At 45.3% G+C, this 26,022-nt stretch overlaps 1 long non-coding RNA gene across 2 annotated transcripts in view; it reads left to right on the forward strand.

The window, feature by feature from the left end:
- The window catches only part of LOC103161632, a 30,922-nt gene extending 13,547 nt beyond the window's left edge, over positions 1-17,375 (forward strand). Inside the window, exons 2-5 of one of the 2 annotated variants that reach the window (XR_004769074.1) lie at positions 5,743-5,829; positions 10,766-11,035; positions 11,365-11,585; positions 14,679-17,375. This is a non-coding gene — a long non-coding RNA (uncharacterized LOC103161632). The remainder of the gene's footprint in view (positions 1-5,742; positions 5,830-10,765; positions 11,036-11,364; positions 11,586-14,678) is intronic. The other variant, XR_003484034.2, reaches the window with a different exon arrangement.
- The last annotated feature ends 8,647 nt before the right edge of the window (positions 17,376-26,022 follow it).

Raw genomic sequence — 26,022 nt, forward strand, 5'->3', positions numbered from 1 at the left:
CCTAAAGGTGATATGTTATAATAGCCCAAAGAAATTAAGGCACACACCCTGTAAAGTGTGTACACATAGGAGTGTTCACACACTGTGTGCATACAGGTAGGACTGGTTTTCATTCTTTTCCCCTTATTCATAGGGGAAGAAAGAAGGAGGATCTCCCACACTACCAAGAACATATTGTGCTCTATGCCACAATAAAGGCCAGCTGGTGGAATGTCAGCACCCATTAACAGAAGAGGATCTGGCAACAGGCTAAGTTGGGACTGATCACAGAACCCATGAACCTCAAGGGTAGCATCCTTATTTAGACTCTAAGTTATGCCCCCATGTCTACAATGAATGTGTTTACCTTCACTATCCACCAACAAACGCTTACCCAGTTAGTTTGTGGGTAAAAGATCAGGGTAGAAAATGAGGCACCCCTGTTGTGGAATATCACTTTAACTATGTAAGGGTGTGTTACATTTGTTTATGCTGCATTTGTTTAATGATGTAAAGGTGTGTTACTTGTTTAATTATGTAAAGATGTGTTTTACCTTGTCTGCCTAAGGCACCTGATTGGTCTAGTAAAAAGCTAAACGCGCAACAGCTAGACAGTAGATGGATAGGCTGGACTGGCAGGCAGAAAGTATAAGAGGAGGGATCTAGGCTCAAGAGAAGAAGAGAGAAGAGAAGGAGGAAGAAAGAGAGGGAGATGCTTGAGACCAGCCAGGCACCAACCAGCTAACCAGAAACGGAGTAGAAAAGAAAGTAAAAGCCCTGAGGCAAATGTAGATGAAGAGAAACAGGTATAACAGCAAGAAACAAGCACTCTTAACTAATAATAAGTCTCGATGTCATGATTTGGGAGCTGGTTGATGGCACACACACACACATACACACACACAGCCTGCTACATGCTTCAGAGCATCTTTCATAGGATGCATACATTTTCTAAGAGTTGGAGTAGATTCTATCTCCAAAACACAGGGGTATCATGCTGAACAGGACTGATAATGGAGTCAAGAGACTGCTGCTGTCAGATGTGATGGTACAGGCTTTAATCCCACCACTCTGAAAGTAGAAGCAGAGACATGTGAGTTCAAGGCCAGTTTGGTCTATATTATGAGTTCCAGACAAGATATAGTCTTTTTTGTTTGTTTGTTTTGGAAACAGGGTTTCTCTGTGTAGCTCTGGCTGTCTTTGAACTTGCTTTGTGTTGGAATTAAAATCCATCTTTGAAAAGGAAAAAACAAAAGCAAAAAGCTGCTGCTGAAGGAGCAGACAAATGGATGGATGTCTGAGCTAAGCAGGAGGCAGTGCATCTGAGGAGATTCATAATTGCCAGTGACAAAGAAAAGACACAACAGCTCCAGAGTATAGGTACCATGAATGATCAAGGCCAAGAAGGACTTCATCTGGCAGCAGTGGTTCAGCATCCCATCAAGTGACAGATTTTCGCTATTTGAACCATCTATTACAAATCAGTCACTTAAGAGTCAGGAAAGTGATCAAATTAGGATCTAAAGATGATGCCTGAAGGGTGGTCTCTGATGTCAGTCACTCAGCGAATAAATCTTCACATAGCCCCAATCCTCATGTAGCGACACTGAATTCTTGAGGGTCTACTGCAATCACACCATTTCAGCATTTACAAATCATTTGCAGTGCCATGGCAACAGAAACTGTACAGCAGCTCCCACAGGAGATTCTGAAGCCTGAGTCAGGGACCCAAAGGAAATGGAGTTGCTGCAGCATTTGGAGGGCACCCCACTCATCTAAGGAACTAAAATCAAGATGTAAAATACAAAGGCTTGATAAGATATTGACATAGTGAGAATTTCCCCTTCTGCAGTCTAGAAGAACAAACAAAACAGAACATGCTGTGTGTCTGGTCTTTATTTTGACCAACAGCAGATTGACTGGTTGCAAGAAAGAAAAAATGGCATTGTTTTGAGAACCAGCAGGCATTGTATAAAATTGCTGTGCCCAAACAACTGGATGATACCCCCTGGACTCAAGGGAGCAACTTTCAAGATGTGTAGAGAAAAGAGACATGTGGGGCTGGCTATATAACACAGTTGTTAGTGTTTGTCTAGTTGTGAAACCCTGTGTTAGCCCTCTAGCATTGCATAGAGTACGGTGGCTGGATTGCATAAATCCAGTACGGTGGCATATTACACATATCCATAATTCCCAAACTCAGGAGGTAGAGGCAAGAGGATTAGAAGTTTAAATCATCCTTGCCTACATAGTGAGTTTGAAGCTAGCTGGGATACATGAGACCCTATCAGAGAGAAGGGGAGGGAGGGAGGGAGGGAGGGAGGGAGGGAGGGAGGGAGGAGGGGGAGGAGGGAGGGAGGGAGGGGAGGGAGGGAGGGAGGGATCAACAGGGGAACATTCTGACTCAGCTCTTACAAGGCTCCAGATGCAGAACAATGGAGTCCAATAACAGTGTTGCCACACGGGAATAGATGTCATCAACAGAAGGAATGGGTCCAGGAAGTTCAGAGAGGTTATGACAAGGCTCTGCATGCCTGGGCCAGCCCCAGCCTTGGGGCCACCAAAGAGCAAAATAAACACGAAGCTCCCTGCTTGAAAATGCTATACTTCCCAGATCCTCTGGGCTCCTGAGTCTGGGTAGCTTGAGACTTTTGTCCTATAGCCACTGCTGCCACCTTCATGATCTCCCCATCACTTGCTGGCCTTGAGTTTGCACCTCTGTATCCTGCCAACCTGTGGCTCTTTGAGGCCATGGCTCCTGCTGTTGTCACTGATGCTGGTCTCAGGGCTTACAGAGAGTTTGCCAAGACAGTTGAACATGGTGTTTCATAGGGTAGCAGCAGAGCTGTCTGTCAGGCCAAGAAAGAACAATGGCTCCTATGATCACACTTGCCAGTATTCCTACAATTGTACTGTACCAGTCAAGGCAGTACATTAACAATGCCTTTCCTGGGCACACATGAGGCTTATTTAATCATGCTTGGCAAAGGCCTGTAGCATCCCCCACCCCATGTGTCCAAAGGAGTAGCCCTTTGCTTCCCTCCCTTGTGGACTCTATCTGGTCTCTGGATTTCCTACTCCGTCCTTTGTGCTGGCCTAGTCCAGGCAATAGCATACCGGCAGCATCTCTGGTTTTCAGCTAGGACATTCCTGATATCCAGCCTTGCAAGTTGGATTTAGGGCCCAGGAAAACAGCCCATCCAACCCTGGCTTCTCGGGGACCACCACTGCCCACTCAGGGCTCACTGTCTGGAGCTTTGTTCTTGTAGGAGAAAAAAGAAAACGAGAATGTTCATTTCTTGGGTTGGAGACATAGCTCAGTGGTAGAGCACTTGCCTCGAAGAAGCCTGGTCCTGAGTTCACTCCATATTACACACACAAAGAGAAAAAATTCACTCATTTCTTTCTTTTTTAAAGAAAAGAAAAAAAAAAACAGGGTCTCTTTCACTGAACCTAGGTCTGGCTGAATGGATAGACTGGCTGATCAGCAAACCCAGGGATCTTCCTGTCACTACCTCTCCAACTCTTGCTAACTTCCTGGTACACCCCCCTCCATGAAGGTGAATGTGCAGATGTATGTGTACATGTGTATAGCATAAAGGAGGACACTTCTGTTCACCTTATTGCCTCGAGAAACAATCCTGAGTGAGCCAGAAGTTCACCATTTCAGCTAGGTTGGCTGACCAGGGAGCCACTGGGATCTACCTGTCTCAGCCCTTCAATACTGATTTTACCAGTATGCAGAGCTGTGCCAGGTATTTTACACAAATTCCAGGGATTTGAACTTAGGTCCTCATGCTTACAAAGCAAACACTTGCCCACTGAGCTATATCCCTAGCCCTACTCAGCTTTTTACAAAACAAGAGAGATAATTACAGATTAAATTTTAAGATATTTCCACAAATATACTATTTTAATATATCATTTTAGACTTTGCGTTTTCCTTTTGTTGTCATTATTGGGTGGGTTTTTGTTTTTTGTTTTGTTTTGTGAGACATTGAATAACCCTAGCTTGGAAATACTCCCACTTCTTGCCCTTGGAACTTCTAATGAGCACTAGGGTATTAAAGAAGTCCACATAGAATTTAGAAGCAGCATTCCTGAGGTGGCTTTGACAGCATTACCTCCTACTTCCTATGACTTGAACTTATCGCTTAATCTTTTTGAGCTCAATTTCTTCATGTATAAAATTTAAATTAAGGTAATAATAACATCTGCCAGGCCTCTTATACATATGGAATCATATGCTTATGCACATGGGCTAATGTGATCATGGATGTGATTAGCAAGCTGGTTATATTCCAAAAGAGCATTGCATATATATATATATATATATATATATATATATATATTATATATATATATATTTATATTTAACTCGGGCTTTTGACTTCTCAGAAAGGCGTGAGATGAGTATAGGAAAAGAGGTCCAATAAGCTGAGATGGGGAATTACCCCTCTTCATGCTGACATTTCAGTGAACATCTGTAATCCTAGAGCTCAAATGCTGAGCTGGCAAGACCATGAGTTTCAAGCCAGTCTGGGCTGTATAGTGAGACTGTCTCAGAAGAAGGAGGTCAGTACCTGACATGACAGCTCATTGGTAAGTGTTTCCTGAGCCAGCATGAAGACCTGAATTAGGAACTCCATGCTAACACAGAAGCCGACATAGTAGCATACATCTGTAACCCCAGCACTGGAGCGGTGCAGACAGGAAGATCCTACAGGTTCAGTGAAATAACCTCCCAAAAAATAAGGTAGAAAGTGAAAGAAGACACTAGACATCAACCTCTGACCTCTCTCTCTCTCTCTCTCTCTCTCTCTCTCTCTCTCTCTCTCACACACACACACACACACACACACACACTATGATGGCCTACATTTGTAATCTTAACATTTGACACATGAAGTAGGAGGATCAGAAGTTCAAAATGTAGCCTTGATACATGAAACTTGTCTCAAAAACAAGCCAAAAAAAAAAAAAAAACAGGAAAGAATTTGGAGCTGGAGAGATGGCTCATCAGTAAAGAGGACTAGCTGCTCTTCCAGATGACCCAGGCTCAGTTCTCAGCCTACACCTGGCAACTCACACCCATCTGTAGCTCCAGTTCCATAGGACCTGACATCCTCTGGCCTCTGGGACCACTGCATGTACAGACATACATGCAGACAAAAACTCCAATACATAAACTAAAAATAGATAAAATCTCAAGGGGAGACAGAAGAGAATTGTCCCCTTTAATTCACAGGTCAATGCTGGGCTATCTATTTACATAAGGTCGCTTGGGATAAAGGGGATGAACTTGAGAAACCCTATGTATCTGTACCCTCCTTCACAGTAGCTGATCTTTTATGGTCCTTAATACTAAATGTCCATCTTCTGAAGAATCTCTTGCCAATGGGTCCTGACTTGCTTTAGAACTAACCTTAGGCTCTTAGCAACAAACCCTGCATTTTTCCTAAAAAGAAACTGTCAGAAAAAGTATCCTTCCTTTTTAGCTGATAGTCCCTGATGGGGTTCTTTCTTCCTTTCAGGATATTTCGATGGCAATGAAAAAGAAAAAGAAAAAGAAAAAAAAACAAGTGCAAAACAAATGTTGGTTTACAATCTCAGGTCTTAATTTGACAATCAAATCCAGTTGTAAATGTTTCATCCAGACAAAATGTAGACACAAGTGTCATTATGGGTTTTGTAGAATTTATCTTGGGATGAGTCTCACCTAGACCTATTGCCTTAATTTCTTTTCATTCTTTAACTTGACAGAAGCTTCTCTATGTGCTCAGCACTGGAGTTGGATCCAGTCTTGACAGTGGAAGCTTTTGGAGTCCAGGTGAACCCCATATTATAGCGGTAAGCTTGGGGCCAGACAGGAAGGCCCTCAGAGAATGACACTGGAATTGAATTGTGAAGGGAAAGTAAGAGCTAAAGGGCCTTCTGGAACTGCTTCTTTTTCCTCCAGCCTCCTCCTTCTCCTTTGTTTGTTTGTTTTTTTTAAGATTTATTTATTATGTATACAACATTCTGTCTGCATGTATCCCTGCATGCCTGAAGAGGGCAAAGGATCTCATTATAGATGGTTGTGAGCCATCATGTGGTTGCTGGGAATTGAACTCAGGACCTCTGGAAGAGCAGTCAGTTCTCTTATCCTCTGAGCCATCTCTCCAGCCCTGTTCTTTTTTGTTTTTGTTTTTGTTTTTGTTTTTGTTTTTGAGACAGTTTCTCATGTAGTCCAGGTTCCCCTCCATCTTGCTCTGTAATCGATTATATTAGTTACTTTTCTTAAAGGAATAGAGATGCTATTTTGGTTTACAGTTCCAGAGGGATAACGTTCATGATGGTGGTGTAGAGGTATGACATCAAGTGGCAGGAACTGCAGCAGGACCAGGAAGCTAGGAGCTCACATATTGAACCACAAGCAAGAAGCAGAGAGAGTGAACCAGAAGTGGTGGCAGGTTTTTACTATCAAAGTCCAACCCTAGCAGCATAGGAACCCAGTATTCAAAAGCCTGAAACTATGGGGAAATATCTGTCATTCAAACTTCCACACCAAGCAGGACCTTTGAAATCCTGAACCCCCTACCTCTACTTCCCAGATGTTGGGATTACAATGATGCACATCTTTATGCCCAGCAACCTTTTTTCTTTTTTCTATTCTTTCTTCTTTTCTTCATCACTTCTTTTTCTTTTGCAACTGGGCTTGTGCAGTACAGGCTATTATTGAATTAGAGACCTTCCATGTCCTGGAATTACAGGCCACTATGCCTGATTTATCCAATGCTGGCTCTCAAACTTGTGGATTTGTGTACGCTAAGTAAGCAAGCACTCCACCAATTGAGACACATCCTCAGGCCTCAACATTCTCAACCTTGTAGCAAGCATACCACAGGTCTGGCTGCACCCACGAGCCTTCCACCCTCTGTGAAGAGCTCCTCTGCCAATTCTCCCCTCCCAGATGACACTTTAGCACATCCCACTCACTCCCAGTGGCTTTCAGGTGTTGAGCCACAGCTCTCACTTTAGGTAATAAAGAACATGGTTCAAGGTAAATCACAACTCCATGCCAATTTGAAGCTTCCCCTAAGAAGAGCTGGAGGAGTTGAGGTCCATCTTCTCTGTCCTCCATATCCCATCCTCATCCCCACTGGTTAGCTATCACCTGCAGCACCTCCCATCTGGATCAGGGAAGAGGAGGGGTCAGTAAAAGAGCAAAGGTATGATGGTACAAACCGACCTGTAGTCTCAGCAAGCAAGAGGCAGAGGCGGGAGAATTTCAAGTCCTGAGCCAGGCTAGCCAATGTAGCAAGGCCCTGTCTCAAAACCCAAACTGAAACAAGCTAACAACAACAACAACAACAAATGGACATCCTTACTTAGCTTCTTGCATTCACACTGTTGTTACTGCCCTCTATGGTGGCAGATTTGTAACTGCTGTCTCCCTTGGTACACAGTGAAACTAGCATGAAGGGTAAGGGCCCAGCCACCCCTCCAAAGCTGACTTCCCCTGACATCACACAGGCCCTGATGCAGGCTGACCTCACTTAGTACCTCTGACTCCTGTGTCACCAGCATGCTCCTCTAGGAATAGCATCCAGACGACTCTGACTTACCTCAGAGCTTTCCCAAGTTTGTCCGCAGCAGCTCTGTTAGGGAACTCTTCAGACCAGCATGAGGATGGGCTGCCAGTCTCCCCTCTGGCAAGCACCCCACTCCCTTGGGTTGAAGGCACTGGCAATGCTGCCTCCCTCAGCTTGGGGAGGGAAGAGGTACCACAGCGCCACCATCTCCTGGTCCACAGCCCTTCCCTTCCCTGCAGGAGTTAGTAGCAAGGCAGCCGGCACAACCGGTTTGTTTCACTCAGCCACTGCTGGTGTGATTGTCCCATTCCTTTCTCTAGTAGGGGAGACTAGAGTCACCAGTCTTTCTTCAGAGACAGGAGTTAAATAAAACAAGAATGCTTGAACCAACTGCTCAGGATCATGTAACAGGACCTGTGACAGAAAGGGGCTTTGCCTTGTTGTCACCTTAATGCAGAGATTCGTCATTGGTCATAGTGACAAGAACAAGCACCTGTGAGCTCTTGGTCCTAAACAAGACATGACATGATGCCACCTCTCCAAGGCTCAGGGAGTCTCTGAAGAGGAGCCAGGAAGTATGTAAGAACTGGAGGGTGGGAAGAAGTCTCAGAGAACACAATCTTCAGAAGGTTACACCCATGACCTCATAGCCACTGGACACAGGAAAGCAACCAGAAGCAGAGGGCTGACATCGGCTCTACTGACTGTGTGATCACCAGCCCCCAATTCTGTTTTAAGCATTAAGGAAGTAAAAGAGCCAGATAGGAGGGATGAACAAGAGACCTGTCCTACAGGTACAGCTGGTCTGTAAGGGCTGTCTGGTAGTGACCAAAAGCCTTTGTGCCAAGAATCCAGAAGGCAGGGCCTTCAAGGAGTGCCTGTGGCAAGGCAGGGCCTATGTACAGACAGGATAAGCACAAGTTCCAGGCCAGCCCAATCTTCATAGCAGACCCTGTGTCAAAATATATATATATTAAAAGAAGACCTTTTTGAGACAGGGTTTTACTGTGTAACAGCCATGGCTGTCCTGGAACTAGTTCTGTAGATCAGGCTGGCCTTGAACTCACAGAGATCCACCTGCCTCTGCCTCTGCCTCTGCCTCTGCCTCTGCCTCTGCCTCTGCCTCTGCCTCTGCCTCTGCCTCTGCCTCTGGAGTGCTGGGATTAAGGTGTTCGCTACCACACTCACCTCAAAGAAGTCATTTAAAAATAGTTCATTTAATCATTTTGCTTTATGTCCATGTATGCTCACTGTGTGTGCACAAGTGCTTATAGAAGCCCAAGGAGGGCATCAGATTCTCTGGAACTTGTGTTACAGACAGCTGTGACTTCAAGTGTGAGTTCTGGAAAGCTAACCCAGTTCTCTGTGAAAACAGCACAGTCATCTTGCCCATCCCCAGAAAAGAAAATTTACATTACTGCTTTGCAGATGAAGTACGACTCTTTTGTTTTGTTGTTTTTTGTTTGTTTTTTGTTTTTTGAGACAGGGTTCCTCTGTAACTTTGGAGCCTGTCAAGGAACTTGCCCTGTAGATCAGGCTGGCCTCGAACTCACAGAGATCCACCTGCCTCTGCCTGCCAAGTGCTGGGATTAAAGGCCTGCACCACCACTGCCTGGTGAAATAAGACTCTTTTAAAAGAAAATTAATCTGAAATGAATTTTGGGTTTTTGGAGGCTTGTTTGTTTTTGAGACAGAGTCTCACTATACCTTTCCTGTCCTTTTGTGTCTGTGCTATACTGCATTTAATTGGGGCTGCCTGCATGAGCATGAGTGTGGGGTTATTTACTTGATCAAGGATAACTTACCAGTGATTACACCATTGAGGACTATGACTCCCTCCTCCCCAGCAACCATTATTAACTATCTACAGTTCCTCGGGGCGGGGTGGATTCCACCCCACCTATGATGAAATATTTGTGGCCTGCATAATGTTATGTGCTGGTAACTGCAGTTGCTATGGTGTCATTGGGCATCAGCCATGTCACCCTCAGAAGAGAATGGTCTTGAGACTTCTTCACACCCTCCAGCTCTTACATCCTTTCTGCCTCCTCTTCAGAGTCACCCTGAACTTTGGAGAGGTGACATTGATGTCATGCTGTATTTTGGACTGAGCACTTGTTCTCAGCGCTGTGACCAGTGATGAGTCTCTGCATTAACCTCTGCCTACTGCAAAGAGAAGCTTCTATGACCAAGGCTGAGAGCCTCACTAATCTAGGGGTATGAACATAGATTTAAAGACATTGTAACAACACTGGGTGGTGGCGGCACAAGCCTTTAATCTCAGTACTTGGGAGACAGAGGCTGGAAGATCTCTAAATTCAAGCCCAGCCTGGTCTACATAGTGAGTTCCAGGACAGCTAGAGCTATGCAATGAAACCCTGTCTTGAAAAACAAAACAAACAAAAAGTCATTGCAACATGCCTATTTAGCAAAGCAACAGTAATAGGTTCCTCCCTGGGACCTAGTACCTCTGCAGTCATGGGCTTTTGACTAGGTTTATAACACCAAGCATGAATTCCACCCTGAACTCACCCGATCTCCTCTGCCTCCACCTCTTAAGTCTCTTAAGTGTTAGAATTACAGGCCTGCCCCACCACAGCAGGTAATATCACTTTAAATTATAAAATTGAATTAGAGGCTGGGCAGTAGTGACTCATACCTTTAATCACAGCACTTGGGAGGCAGAGGCAGGAGGATCTCTATGAGCTTGAAGCCAGCCTGGTCTACAGAGTGAGTTCCATGACACACAGAGAAACTCTGTTTTGAAAAGCCAAAAAAAAAAAAATTAGATTTACCATATACCAATAGAAGAAATGGGACATTTTATTTCATCCCCCTGCCTTCTTTATTTACTTCTGTTTTAAAGATGGGCCCTCTATAGTCCAACCTAGCCTGAAGCTAATAGCAGAAAAAGGGAAAGAGGAAGAGGAAAAGATGAGGAATAAGAAAAAAAAAAGAAAAAAAAAAAAAAAGAGAAGGGAAGATGCCACAGTCCCTAGCTAAGGGATTGTGGCTGAAAAAACGATCCCCTCCCCCTGCCCGTTGCTATCATCCGCTATAGCAAGACACCACCAAAAGTCCCAGGCCTTGTCACAGACTCGCACCCTGAAGACACAGTGTATGGTGTCTGGCCACTTTGGTTTAATGGGTGAATCATGGAGAGGCTGTAGGGTTTCGGTTCCCACCTGGCTTTCACATTGGTTCTTTTCTAGGTCAATCCCAGTGGCAGAAGGAATGTATGAGGTGCTTTTCTCACTGCTGTGAATCAACTAACTGACAAGAAACAGAGTTAAGGAAGTAAGGGTTTATTTTGGCTCTCAGTTTGAGGTGACACCCCATCATAATGAATTCATGGGAGCAGGAACCTGGGGTAGCTGGTCACATTGCACCCACAGAATCCACAGGAAGTTCCGGTGCCGCACTCACTTCCTCCTTTTTCCCCTGGGACTCCATCCCATGGAATGGTGCCACCCATAGTTAAGGTGAGTCTTCCTCCCTCCCTCCCTCAATTAACCTAACCCCTCCTGGGCATCCCAGAAGTATGTCTCCTGTGTGATTCAAGACTCTGTCAAGCAGCAATCAATATAAACCATCACAGGAAGTGTACTCATTTTCTTGTTACTGTCACCAAATACACTATCAGAAGTGTCTTGAGGAGACAAGCGTTTATTCTGGCTTACAGTTCAAAGTAAGACAGTCGCCATGGGAGGAGGTGTGGCAGCAGGAATATAGCAATCCACAGTACTGGCCAGACAGCAGAGAAGGGAGCACTAATGCTCCCTTTATTTTCTCCTTTGCCCTTTTCATCCAGCCCACAGGCTGGTGCTGCCCACATTCAGGGTGGTTTTTCCCTCCTCAGTGGAAGATCTCCGGGAATACTCTCAAAGATACAACCAGAGGTGTGTCTCCTAGGTGATTCCAAATCCAGTCAAGTGCACAATGAAGAGTGATAGAAGAGGAGTCCTGTGTGGAGAGCTTCGATGCGCCTCGCCTTAAAGATGGCGCCGGTTTCCGCCTTCCACCATCCGGAGGGTGAGCGCTCTCTGGAATAAACAACTCCTTATTTGGCTTGGTCTAAGATTCAAACTTGCATCAGCAAATATGAGCCTATCCGCCTTAGCCACGTGGCGTTCTGGGGTTGGCTGGCAAGAGTGCTTTTAAGCTGTGGGCTGGCTTTCCCCGGGGTCAGAAGATTGTTTCAGTTTCCTGAGTAAACTGCTTAAGGAAGAGTCTCAGCATTGCGTCTTCCTTGCTGGTCGAGGCAGTGGAGACAGTCCTGGAGCCCTCAGGAATACTGACAACATCTAACTCAAATTCACAGGAGTGGGGAATCCTGGAAATGCCTTCATGTGGAAGTGTCGAAGAATATGCATCTTCCAGCATGCTTGCTTTTTCTACATAAATTGAAACCTACTAAATACTTCTTCCATGCCATGTTTTTTTTCTCACTTCATGCCATAGCTTTCTACAGATCATTGTTTGTAAATATCAGATAGGTCTCACTTCTTGGAGTCAGGATCATATTCCTAGGATGAAGGCATCACAATTCATTTATTGCATTCTTCCTGAGAAATGTTTACTGATGTAGGTTCACTCTTTTGTTTGTTTGTTTGTTTTGTGTTTTTTTTTTCCAAGACAGGCTTTCTGTAGCTTTGGAGCCTGTCCTGGAACTCACTCTCTAAAACAGGCTGGCCTCAAAATCACAGAGATCCACCTGTCTCTGCCTCCCAAGTTCTGGGATGAAAGGAGTGCACCACCACTACCCGGCTTGCTTTGTGTTTTGGTTTTTTTTAAGATTTTTTAGATTTATTTATTATGTATATAGTGTTCTGTCTGCATGTATGCCTGCAGGCCAGAAAAGGCATACAGATCTCATTACAGGTGGTTGTGAGCCACCATATGGTTGCTGGGAATTGAACTCAGGATCTCTGGAAGAACAGCCAGAGCTCTTAACCTCTGAGCCATTTCTCCAGCCCCCCTTTTTAAAAGGTTTCATTTATTATATATACAACATTCTGCTTCCATGTTTATCGGCAAACCAGAAGAGGGCACCAGATCTCATAACAGATGATTGTGAGCCACCATGGGGTTGCTGGGAATTGAACTCAGGACCTCTGGAAGAGCAGTCAGTGCTCTTAACCTCTGAGCCATCTCTCCAACCCTGCTTTGTGTTGTTGTTTTTTTTTTTTTAATTAATTTTAGTGTTTTGTTTTGTTTTTGAGACAGGATCTTACTATGTAGCCCTGGTTGGTCTTGAACTCACTAAGCAGAAGAGACTGACTTCAAACTCACAAAGATCTGCCTGCCTCTGCCTCCCAAGTGCTGGAACTAAAAGCCTGCATTATTACACCCAGCTGATTTATTTTTTAAAATCATGTGGGTATAAATGTAGGTTTGTGTTAAGTGAGTGTAGTGCCCTCGGTGGCCAAAAGAGGGCATTCTAACCACTAGATTTGGAGTTTCAAGAAATTGGAGTGCCATCTGATGGAGAGCTGGGAATCAACCTCATACCTTCTTTAGAGCTCTATACTATCTTAAATGATGAGCTATTTTCCAGCCCTTGTTTGTGGTGGTTTTTGTTTGTTTTGGTTTTGGTTTTGGTTTGGCTTTTGGTTTTTCCCAGACAGGGTTTCTCTGTATTGCTTTGGAGTCTGTCCTGGAACTTGCTCTGTAGACCAGACTGGCTTCGAACTCACAGGGATCCGCCTGCCTCTACCTCCCGAGTGCTAGAATTAAAGGCATTCGTCCAGCTTGTTTGTGTTTTTGAAACAAGATTTTGCTGTGTGACCCAGGCTACATTGGAACACAAATCAGTCCTCCTACCTCAGTTTCTTGGGATTACAAATGTGTGTTACAATGCACAAATAAAATGAGTTTACATGGTGGAGGCACACACCACATGCAAATGACCAGCCTGAATGAGGACCTCTTCTACCTCTTAAAATTTGTTTATTTTTCTTTTATGAATATGGGTGTTTTGCCTGCATGTGTGTGCATCAGGTGCATACAGTGTCTTGGGATGCCAGAAATGGGAGTCTGATCGCCTAAAACTGAATTTATAGACAGCTATAGTCTGCCAAGTAGGTGCTGGGAATCAAACTCTGATCCTCTGAAAGTGCAGCCAGAGAAGGCTGTCAACAGCTGAGCCTTTCTCTTCCACCTCTTGTCCCCCTTCCCACATGGAGACAATCATCTCTCCCAGGAACTGAGACATGATTGCCAATGAAGCACTTTAAAAACTAAATAGGCAAGGAAAGAAAGGTTCTGTGTGTGTACGCAAAAGGTTCTTCCTATTTTGTTTTTAATTAATGGGTATGCTAGTGCTCATGGTGCCAGAAGCAGAACCCAAAGAACAAGAGTTACCTATGGGACACTCAATATGGGTGCTGGGAACTGAATGAAGGTCTTTTAGAAGAGCAGCAAATGCTCTTGGCTGTTGGGCCATCACTTCAGCTGTTTGTTTTGTTTTTTTCTTTGTTAATACCCTGCAAAACCCACAGCAAAAAAAAAAATGACCTTGGAAAAAGCCCTGGGACTGAATGTGTTGACTTGTCTTATACCATAGCTCTAAGGAGCAGTAGCTCTTGCAGAACGGTCCCCATGCATAGTTACATTTGACCAATTCATGACAAATTACATGAAGAAAAAGAGGGAATAAAAGGTCTGGTCTGGGCTGAGTGTGCCTAAAATCTTTTGAACTTATTAATAATTAACCTTTTGGGGGTGTTGACTCTCCTTGTTCCAAAAAATCACTGGTGTATAAAGCTGTTATTATTAGTTTTGTTTAAAAATGGAGTCTCATTGTATAGCTCTGGATGTCCTAGAATTTTCTATGTATACTAGGCTGGCCTCAAACTCACAGAGATCCTCTTGCCTCTGACTCTGCTGGAATTTAAGGCTTAAGCCACCAAAGCCCTGCTTTCCCTGACTTTTTGTTTTTTTGTTTTGTTTTCGAGACAGGGTTTCTCTGTGGCTTTGGAGGCTGTCCTGGAACTAGCTCTTGTAGACCAGGCTGGTCTTGAACTCACAGAGATCCACCTGCCTGCCTCTGCCTCCCGAGTGCTGGAATTAAAGGCATGCGCCACCACCGCCCAGCTCCCTGACATTTTTTTTTTTTTTTTAAAGCTGGATCTTCCCACAGTTCTGTAGCAGCAACATGAAGCCTCTTTCCTTAGGTAATTATTTCTTCACTGCAACTCATGGATCCACACACGCTAGTATTGAAAGGGCTCCCACATCCGCGCTGGAATGATTGTAGCTTGGAAAGACCAAAAAAGAAAATCAATCATAATGTGGACATTAAAAAATCCTTGAACATTCTGAAACTCATGAAGAGTTGAAGAGACCTTGGCTGCTAGATGACCTGTGCGGTTTCCATTGGTGGAGGAGCCTTGCCTTGCCCCCCTCCCCCAAAGGTATCAAGGTCAAGGTTTGGCATAATGGCTGCCAAGAGGTGGCCTCTGCCAAACCGCCTGATGTGTGCAAGCCGCGCCCCTCACAGTCCCAGCACAGGCACTAGGAGTTTTCCAGAACAAGCTTTTCCGGAGACACAGGAAGAAGGAAGTGACAGGTGACTGGCCCAGTTCAGAAGACATTGGTGGAACTATTATCGACGGCTCCTGTCAAAGACGCAATCAAGTCCCCGCAGGACTTTTTTTTGCGGGGGAGAAGGGAACGGGAATTTGAGACAGAGTTTCTCTGTGCAGCCCTGGTTATCCTAGAACTCTGTAGAACAGGATGGCCTCGAATTCACAGAATTTCTCCTGCCTCTGCCTCCCAAGTGCTGGGATTAAAGGTGGGCGCCACCACCGCCCAACTTCCCTGCCTGGCGTTTAAGAAGTCAAGAAAATGCACTTGCTATCTCCCCAGCACTGAGGTTGCACATGCATTTTGGCACGCCTGGCTTTTCCACGTAGATTTGGGTGGTTCTAACTCAAGTCCTCATATCTTCACAGCAAGCATTTGACTGAGTGAGCGTCTCCCTGGCTGCATGGGATTTTTGGTTTTTAAATTCAGGACTGGGAATTTTGCTCAGATACAGCACTTGATTTGCAAGTGTTAATGACCTGAGTTGCATCTCTAGCAGAGATAGAGGTTGGGAGTGGAGGGTGGGGGTTGGAGGAAGGGAATAAGAGGGATTAATATCCTTCCTGCTGGCATATTTAAACATTTTTAAAAAGATTTATTTACTATGTATCCCTGCAGGCCAGAAGAGGATACCAGATCTCATTACAGATGGTTGTGAACCATCATGTGGTTGCTGGAAATTGAACTCAGGACCTCTGGAAGACCAGCTAGTGTTCTTAACCATTGAGCCATCTCTCCAGCCCCTAAACATTTTATTTGAAAGAAAGCAAACTTCATGGTGCTGGAGCCTGGACATAGAGCCTGCTAGTGGGAGGCTCTGTCTCCCTTCAAGTCAGGAAGTTGTGTACTCAGCCATCTGCATCATATTTACTCTTCTCAGGAACAGAGCAAGCATCTGCCTGTCCTTTAGAAAGAGAACATAGGGGTGTCAAACAACAAGCATGGCAGACATTTGCTGATGAAATGCACGTGTCCAGAGGTGAAGCTACAGAAGCTGGGTCAAGATGAGCAGGATTTCTCAGAAGTATTTTCTATACCAAGTACCAAATAGCATTGGGTTTCCAAAGACACTGAGGCTTGAAAAATATGACTTTGCCCCTGGAAAGGTCCCTGTTTGCTGGCTTGGCTTGGGTGTTTGTAGCCTCCTCCCCTTGGACAGGGGGAGCAAAAAGAACTAATGAGATACCCACAGACCTCATGGTCAGGCAGCTTTGGATGCTTCCAGTCTGACTCACTTCATCTTATACACCTTGGGCTAACTGTGGACTCCACTGCCATCACCATGTAGCTCACATAATAACACCTGTGGGTTGAAGAAAAATGCCCACACAGAGTCTAATAGACACTGGGTGTGTCCAGTGTGGCAGAGGCTATTGTCACTGGGGCCTGGATTCTTGCCATTAGCCTGACCTGTTCTGAGGGCTGGGATGCTGACGCTCTATCAGGTTGTGCTCTCTAAAGAGAATGGCGTGTCAAGTCATAAGAGCAGCTGAATGAAGAGCCTGTTATAACCAGCCTGAAGGCTCTCTCAGGTTTCAGCCAGCCCCCAGGTAAGACAGAGGCAACATAGAGACACCCAAAGGCCACTAACCCTCTCACCACATCATGCCCTTAAATCACTGTGAAGACAGATGGGCCATCTCAACCTTGCCTGCTCACCAGGATCCCCTCGTGAGCACTGAAACAATACTAGGGGCCCAGTTTGCCTAGACCAGTCAGATCAGGAATTCTAGTGGGGGAGATTTGATGGAGCTAAAGCTCCCTAGTGGATTAGGAAGGACAGCCTTGTTGAAGAACTACTGAATATATTCCATTGCCATGCTGGTATCAAACTCAAGTCATGGAGCTTGCTTGGCAAACTTTCTTACACCATAAATCATCTCCCAGGCCAGGATTCAAAAGACCTTATCTCAACAAAACAGAAAACAAAGCAAACAAAACAAAAGCACTCATCCTCATGACATTTACAAGAATATTCTCTGCACCCCACCCCAAGTACAGTGCAAAAGAAACCTTCCAATTTAAGAAAAAAAATTGGGAGCTGGACAGATAGCTCAATGGTTAAGAGCCCATCTGTTCTTGCAGAGGACCCAAGTTTGGGTCCCAGCACCCATGAAAGGGAAGCTCACAAGTTCTAGTAACTCTGGTTCCAGAGGATCTGAAGTCCCTTCTGGCCTCCATGGGTACCTGAACACAAGTGGAATACACACAGAGAGATATACATAAATAAAAATAAGGAGCTACAGAATAGTGTCTTAGTCACTGTTTCATTGCTGTGAAGAGACCTAATAATTAAGGAAACCCTTATAAAAGAAAGCATTTAATTACGGTCTTGCTTACAGTTTCAGATGTTAGCCCATTGTCATCATGGTAGGAAGCATGGAGGCAGATATGGTGCTGGAGAAGTAGCTGAGAGGGAGACTGGGGCTAGCATGGGTTTTTGAAACCTCAAAAAATGTGACAAACTTCCTCCAACAAGGCCACACCTCCTAGTACTTCTAATCCTTTCAAATAGTGCCACTCCCTGGTGATTAAGTATTCAAATACATGAGCCTATGGGGGCCATACAAACCAGATGGCTCAGTAGTTAGGATTACTGGTTGTTTTTAACAGAGAACCCAGGTGCTTGCTTCAATTCCAAGCACCCATATGGCTGCTCACTATCTGTAATTGTAGACCCAAGGAATTGGATACCTTCTGGCCTTCCTGGGGACTGCACACATGTGGTGCACAGACATACATGTAGGCAAGAGACCCTACATATTAAATAAAAGCAAAGACTTTTTTGTTTTGTTTTTGTTTTTGTTTTTTGTTTGTTTTGTTTTGTTGTTTTTGTTTTGGTTTTTGAGACAGGGTTTCTCTGTGGCCTTGGAGACTATCCTAGAACTAGCTCTTGTAGACTAGGCTGGTCTCGAACTCACAGAGATCCGCCTACCTCTGCCTCCTGAGTGTTGGGATTAAAATCGCATGCTGCCGCCGCCACTGCCACCACCACCACCCAGGTGTAAAGAAATTTTTTTAAAGAAAGATTAATAAATTAATTAATTCACTAAAATAATTTCTGCATTTCAGAATAGAACTGTTTTAGAGATGGGGTCTTTAAAAGGGAAGCTGAGGAACTGGAGAGAGGGAACAGCAGTTGAAAACATTGGCTGCACTTCCACAAGATGTATGTTCGATTCCCAGCACCCATGTGGAAGCTCACAACTGTCTGTGTAACTCCAGCCCCATGGGATCTGATGCCCTCTTCTGACTTCTGAGGATACTAGGCATGCACATGGTGAATAGACATATTTACAGGCAAAACATTCATACAAATAACATTTAAGAATAATAAAAACTGGGACTGGGGCAATGGCTCAGCAGTTAAAGAGCACTGACTGCTCTTCTAGAGGACCTGGCTTAATTCCCAGCACCCACATGGCAGCTCACAACTGTCTATAACTCCATTTCCAAGGGATCTGACACCTTCACACCAACATACATGCATGCAAAATACCAATGCACATGAAATAATAAAGATAAGTAAATTATTGTAAAAATAATAATGAATAACAACCTGGGGACTGGAGAGACGGCTCAGTGGTTAAGAGCACAGGCTGTTTGCTCTTCCAGAGAAACCAGGTTTGATACTCAGCATCCGCATGGACGCTTACAACCAGTTACAACTCTGGGGATCTGACACCCTATTCTGATCTTTGAGGGCACTGTAAATATGTGGTGCACAGACATACATGCAGACAAAACACATAAAAATAGATAGATAGATAGATAGATAGATAGATAGATAGATAGATAGATAATGATATAGTTAAAATAATAATGGTAATTTAAAATAAATAAATTTAAAACAAGGGATAAGTTTATAGAAAATTGACTTCTTCAATCTGATAGAATTGCTACAAAATAGGGTCCAGCCCATTGTGGATGGTGCTAATCCTGGGCAAGTGATCCTGGGTGGCATAAGAAAGCGGACTGAGCAAGCCATGGAGAGCAAGTCAATAAACAGCATCCTTCCATCACTTTTGCTTCTGTACCAACTTCCAGTTTCCTGAGTTTAGTTCCTGCCCTGACTCCCTTTGATGATGGACTGTGACATGGACTAGAAGCTAAAACAAAGCCTTTTTTCCTCAAGCTGCTTTTGGTCATGATGTCTTGTTACAGCAACAGCAACCGGAACTAAGATGGGGGTAATGGCTGGTAAGGGACAGGGAAGGGAGTTACCAAGCACAATGTGTCTTCTGTCTTCTCATTTTATTTATGTGTATGAGTGTTTTTTGAGTGCCTAGTGCACAGGGAGATCAGAAGGGGGCATGGATGGTTGTGAGCCACTATGTGGGTGCTGGAAACCCAGATTCTCTGGATGAACAAGTGCTTTTAACTGCTGAGCCCTCTTTCCAGCCCTGTGTTCCCTTTCTCGATCTTCAGGTCAGTTACCTAGCCGAGGTGATTGGGGAATTTCCTATGTTTATGACTTTTCTGTGCTATTATACCTCGATTAAAAACTTACTTGGACAAATGAAAAGGGAAAGAAAGGAAGAGAGCAGGAAGAGGTGGGGAATATAAGGGGTGGGAGAGTCAAGGAATGGGGCTGGACACTTATCCTGCCTGGTCTCAGGGTGCCTGGGACACTCTGGTGTTCTCATATGGTTCAGTTGGGAACAGATGGTTTGGGTTGAAAGAGGTGCCAGGACTACCCTCCTGCCCACCTCTGCTCCTGGAGGCGTGAACGTCATTCAGCCTTGCCCATAACTCTGCCCACACTCCCTGGTGCATGGAGATATGAGTGCCAGCCTCCGGACACAGAACTGGATTAATTTGATCTTCCACCTGGGTGCCTGTGCGTGGGCAGGCTGAGGGAATGTGCAGGTGGAGTCTGTGTGGAGCTGCTGAGATGGCTTTGACCTCCACGGAAGGTGGCCTTCTCTGTCCAAGCTGGGCTAACAGGGGAGGGAGCAAGTGTGCTGGTCAGAAAGAGGGTTACAGAGGTTTCGGCCACCCCAAGTGTGGTCTCTTTGTTCTTGTCTGGCTCTTGCCTGCATACACTGGAAGTTCCAGGACACTGAAGGGCATTTCAGCCTGGGCGAGGACAGACATATATCCTAAACTGGCTGCCAATGCCTGTGGGGCTTCCAGAACACTTGCATGTTTCTGCTTGCTTTTTGTTTATGTCTATCTGGGGCAGAAGCTGTCCTTTCCTGGGCTAGCATTCACTGAGCCAATCTTGATTTAGAGAGCAGCTGTAGAGGAGGCAGGAGGCTCCCGCCTGGATTTTTCAGCAGCTTTGTGACATGGGGTACATCATGATACACACCAGCCTCTATGGTCCCCTCGTTAAGTGACAAGTGCTTAACATCCTTGGCTGTCCTGTGTTGTAGCCACTAGTCACAAAGCTATTTAAGGAAAACTGCATTAAAATTTAGAACATGTGTGTGAGTTTGCAGGTGTACACACAGAGGCCAAGGGAAGACATTAGGTATCTTATACTCTGCCATTCTCCACATTATCTCCTTGAGACAAGGTTTCTCACTGAATCTGGAGCTTGCTTTGGGGCTAGGCTTGTAGCCAGCAAGCCCTAGTGATCCTCCTGCATCCCCCATCCTCAGTGTTGGGGAACAGGTATACATGGGTGTTTTTACATGGCTTTGGGGATCTGAACTCATGTCCTCATGATTACACAGCGAGCACTCTTACTGAGCTATCTCCCCGCCTCTCTTTTTCTTTATTTCTATACACTATCTCACATATTCCAGGCCAGCCTCCAATTTGCCAGGTAGCTGAATTTAAACTTCTGATCTTTCTTCTTCCACCTCCGGAGTGCTGAATGCTGGGATTACAGGCATGCACCACCATGCCTGGTTTACACAGTGCTGGGAACAAACCACAGACTTCCTGTGTTCTATGGTTCTATACAAATACTCTATCCCCAGCTTCTAAAACTCATTTACTTTTTTTTAGAATTGTCAGGCACATTTGTCAGCTCAGTAGCCCACGTGATCTGAGGGAAACTGCACTAAACAATGCAGAGGCGGAACATTGGGGCAGAAGGTTCTATTGGAGAGTGCTGGCCTAGCCCCATCTGTGCTTATATTTCTTTTATCCTACTTTATTTATTATTGTTATTAGTATGTGCGAGACAGAGTACAACTCTCAGGGGTTGGTTCTCTCCTTCCACTGTGGGTTCTAGGTGTATTTCCTTTTACATTCTGACCAAAGCTCACCGAAAGACCAGTCTAGCAAACTGATAAAATTTAGGAAAGGCACCTGACACTTGTTTCTGGCCATCTCCCACAGTTACCCCATGCCCCATGCCCCTTCAAGGCCCATTCTGTAGAGTAGCTTGGAGAACAGGCCTCTCAACACCTACCCATGCTGGTCCTGGTCAGTAAAACTGGCCATCATGGAGGAGAGCTTAATTCTGGACAATAAATTGTCCCCTATGCTTCATTTTTAAGCCCTTATGCTCTACTCTGCCACTTAACACAGCCTTCTGAAAGAAGTATTGTTACCCATCTGTAACTACAGATGGAGCTCAGAGTCAGGGAGCTGATTGCCCCAGGGGGTGTAATTAAGGAAAGCACCAGGCTAGGATTCCAACTCTTTTTCTTTCTTTCTTTTTTTTTGAGACAGGGTTTCTCTGTGGCTTTGGAGGCTGTCCTGGAACTAGCTCTTGTAGACCAGACTGGTCTCAAACTCACAGAGATCTACCTGCCTCTGCCTCCCGAGTGCTGGGATTAAAGGCGTGCACCACCAACACCCGGCTTAGAGACAGGGTTTCTCTGTGGAACAGTCCTGGCTGTTCTGGAACTCACTCTATAGATCAGGCTGGCCTCGAACTTACAGAGATCTTCCTGCCTCTGCCTCCTGATCAAAGGTGTTCGCCACCACTGCCCCGCCCAACTCAAGTCTTACTTCAGCTCTCTTAGGCTCCTTCCTAGGCCTGGGCCAGGTGACCAGATGGCAGGTGGTCCCTGAGGTCTGTACTTCATCACAGAAATTTTTGCTGTTTTCCCTGAGACAGCTGGTGTGTTTGGGATCAGGGAACTCAGGAGAGAGGCCTGAGGAGAAGCTTTTAAGCTGGATCATAGCTTAAGCTGGATCATAGCCTAGGGAGGGAGGGCAGGGCATGATAACAGAAAGAGAACACCTGACCTACTTAGGGCAGATGAGAGGGTCTGAGTTACCTGGTGGACCATTGGTTTAGGGAACTGCCAAGGAGGCCAGTGCTAACTAACTTCCTTTCCCTCCTCCTGCCCACCCCCATAAGACTTCTCACCTGAGATATCTTCTAGCTGAAGGCTACTGTTTGTTGAGGTATGTTCATTTCTTCTCATCAATGAAGCCTATAAAGGAATATATTTGACATAGTTTTCCTAGCTCCGATTGGGCCAGAGTGCCAACATTTTCCCAGCCTCTCCCAAGGAAGAATGGGCCATAAAAGTGTACTAACCCTTCCAGCAACACCATCCTATAAGTGCCATTGGGTTCTTCGATTGGTCAGGGAGTCAATCATCTTGAGGGTACTCAGGACATGGTGTATTGCTTTGGAGGTTGTCCTGAAACTCTCTCTGTAGAACAGGCTGGCCTCGAACTCACAAAGATCCACCTGCCTCTGCCTCCCAAGTGCTGGGATTAATGGTGTGTGTCACCAACGCCTGGCGACTTGGTGTTTTCAATGCTACACTGGGATGTCATTGGTATGGCTGGGAGGTAGGGGGTTGGTCACTCTACTGAGTAGCTACCATCCAAGAAACCTTAGCTTTCGAAATGATGCTGGTCCATGGACATCAGAAACTGACGACATTTTTATAGATAATACCAGAGGAGAGGTTGAGTCCCACGGCCTTGTATCTGTGTTGTTGGTGGCCAGGCTGGGCAAGACAAATTCCAAATAATTGCCGTGAATGGAAATACCTAAGCCCTCAGGGTTGAGTGTGATGATGCAGTCCTGTAATCCCACCACTTAAGAGGCAAAGGCCAGAGGATTGGGAATTCAAAGCCAGCCTGAGCCACATAGTAAGACTGTTTCTGTCTCAAAACAACAATAAAAAGGGCAGGGGGCTAGAGAGATGGCTCACCTGTTAAATAACACTCATTGCAGCCAGGCAGTGGTGGTGCATGCCAAGACAGTGGCAAGGTGATCTCTGAGTTTGAAGCCAGCCTGGTCTACAGAGTGAGTTCTAGGACAGCCAGGGCTACACAGAGAAACCCTGTCTCCAAAACAAACAAACAAACAAACAAACAAGCAAATCAAACAAAGAACACTTGTGCTCTTACAGAGGACCCAGGTTAGGTTCCCAGCACCTATAGAGCAGCTTACAACCAGTTGTAACTTCAGTCCCAGAGGATTTGACCATTTCTTTCGACCTCCACAGGGACAGACATACATGTGGTGCACAGAATTCATGTAGACAAAACACCCATATGCATAAATAATTATTTAAGTTTATAAAAGGGGGTAGGGAGTGCTGGATCTATATCTCAGTTGATAGAGTGCCTGAAATGAATCCATCGTTCAATCCCTAGTTAGGTGTGGTGGTACACATCTGTGATCCCAGCACTCCAGAAGTGGTGGTAGGAGGATCAGAAGTTCAAGGTTATCCTACGTTATAAATTGAGTTCAAGATCAGCCTAGGATATATGAAACTCTGTTTGGCAAAAAGGAAAATTCCCAAATATTTTAGAGCTCCCTAAACCTCTCAATCAACATTGCACAGTTGCTAAAACAAACAAACAAAATGGGGAAATGAGTAGGGTCCCCAGCTTTGGGAGCAGAAAACCAGGGAGAGTTACTGTCCTTGGAGGCTCTTGGCACATCCACTAGATCTCAGGTGAACAAGGCATGAGGAGACTGCCTACCTGAGAGCCAGCAACTTCCTATCTCTTTCCCTAGAAGATAGTGTGCTCTGGCTAGGACCACAGGAAACAAACTAGCAGGGTAACATAGTTTCGCTGAGGAATTCTGAGTGGCACCCTCTATCAGAGGAAGAGCTGGAGAGCCATGGCCATGTTAGAGAGAAGTTCTCCAGAGACCTCAGTAGCAGAACCTCTTGGGCCATCCCTCTAGGCTTTGGGCCCCACACCCACCCCTGTGACTTAGCCCCAGCCACCTTGAGGTTTTGTATAACTTTATAAGTTTCTAGAATCTGGTTGGCTTAGTTTGGGCCAGGCATCTGCCACTAGAATGAGGAGTGGATGGTGGTTTTTTGTTTTGTTTTGTTTTGCTTTTTTTTTATGGTTTTTCCAGACAGGGTTTCTCTGTGTAGCTTTGGAGCCTGCCCTGGAACTTACTCTGTAGACCAGGCTGGCCTCGAACTCAGAGAGATCTGCCTACCTCTGCCTCCTGAGTGCTGGGATTAAAGGCATTCGACACCACTGCCCATGATCTTTTGAGAGACACATGGCGAGGTCTAAGGCCAAATGCAACAGGACCTTAAAAACTGAGAATAAATTAATGTGTGGGCACAGGAAGCCACCCTCTGCAGCCCCCACCTATCTTCCCACTCCATGCCAGGCTGTGCCTGGGACTTTATCAGTCTATGAAATGCCTCTCTCAGGACCTGCCCCTGCTGAGGACACTGGGAATGGGACCACCTTGTTGGCAAAACCAAAGAGCCTAGACGGACACATCAACCCTGGCCCCTGGTGCAGAATCCAGAAATACAGACCTCAGATGCCGATTAAGCTGAAGGAGAAGGGAGAAAGTACTCTACCAGATTCTCCACTCTGTTTTTCTCAGTACTGAGTTCTCTGGGTACACAGCATTGCCATCATCTAGAACTTTCCATGTGGAAAATAATGGGACCTATCAAGCCCTTAATGGCTACCTCTTGCACAGTGGGAAACTGTGACCCTGGAAGAAGTGTTTTGCTCAAAATCATTGATATTTCTGACAGGTCTCCTCAGTCCAGTTTGGGGTTCTTTGTACTGCACAGAAGGAGTCCTCCATTGCTATTGCTATAATGGGGTGTCAAAGAAGCCATATTAACTATTTTAGGGGGGGGGTTCGAGACAGGGTTTCTCTGTGTACCTTTGGAGCCTATCCTGGCACTCGCTCTGGAGACCAGGCTGGCCTCGAACTCACAGAGATCCGCCTGCCTCTGCCTCCCGAGTGCTGGGATTAAAGCGTGCACCGCCAACGCCCGGCTCCATATTAACTCCTTATTTTATTTGTAGACAGCTGTGAGTCGGGTGGATGGGTCTGCAAACAGTTGCATGTGGGGATGATCTTATCAGGACTTTCTTATATATTTAGGGATTAGTTGACTAAAGCCTAATATATTAATTACTTGTCTCTTTGTTGTGATGAAATACCTGACAAAATTAGTGTAAAGGAAGGGATTTATTTTGTCACATGCTACCAGGACATACAGCCCAGTAGGAAGGTACAGCTATAGGTGTATATGGTGTGTGTACACGATGCTCGAGTGTACACACTCACACACCTGTGTGTGGCACAGCATGCAAGTAGAGGTCAGAGGACAACTTCGTGGAGTCAGTTCTTTCCTTCCACATTTATGTGGGTTCTGGGGCTCAAACTCTGGTCAGCAGGCTTGTGTGACATGTGCCTTTACCCATTTGAGCCATCTCACCAGCCCAGCCAGAATTCTCACTGGCACCTCCCAGCTGGTAACTAACCTCTGTCTTACCACCTCTTTCTTCTAAGCATGTGTATCTGCAGGGTTTTTATCTGACCCCTTTTTAACAGAGTAACTGTCTTCCTTTATGAAACCATATTTCCTGGTACCCTGTCTGCCCCAGGCCCTGGGGATTCAGAGGTGCTTTGGTCACTATTCTGTCCTCTGGGGCATCACCACCTACCACAGTGTGAGACATATTAAGTCTCAGTCTGCCCTGTGTTGGGTAGTGACTGCATCAAGAT

Source organism: Cricetulus griseus, chromosome 3, assembly GCF_003668045.3.
Source record: "Cricetulus griseus strain 17A/GY chromosome 3, alternate assembly CriGri-PICRH-1.0, whole genome shotgun sequence".
NCBI classification, from domain to species: Eukaryota; Metazoa; Chordata; class Mammalia; order Rodentia; family Cricetidae; genus Cricetulus; species Cricetulus griseus.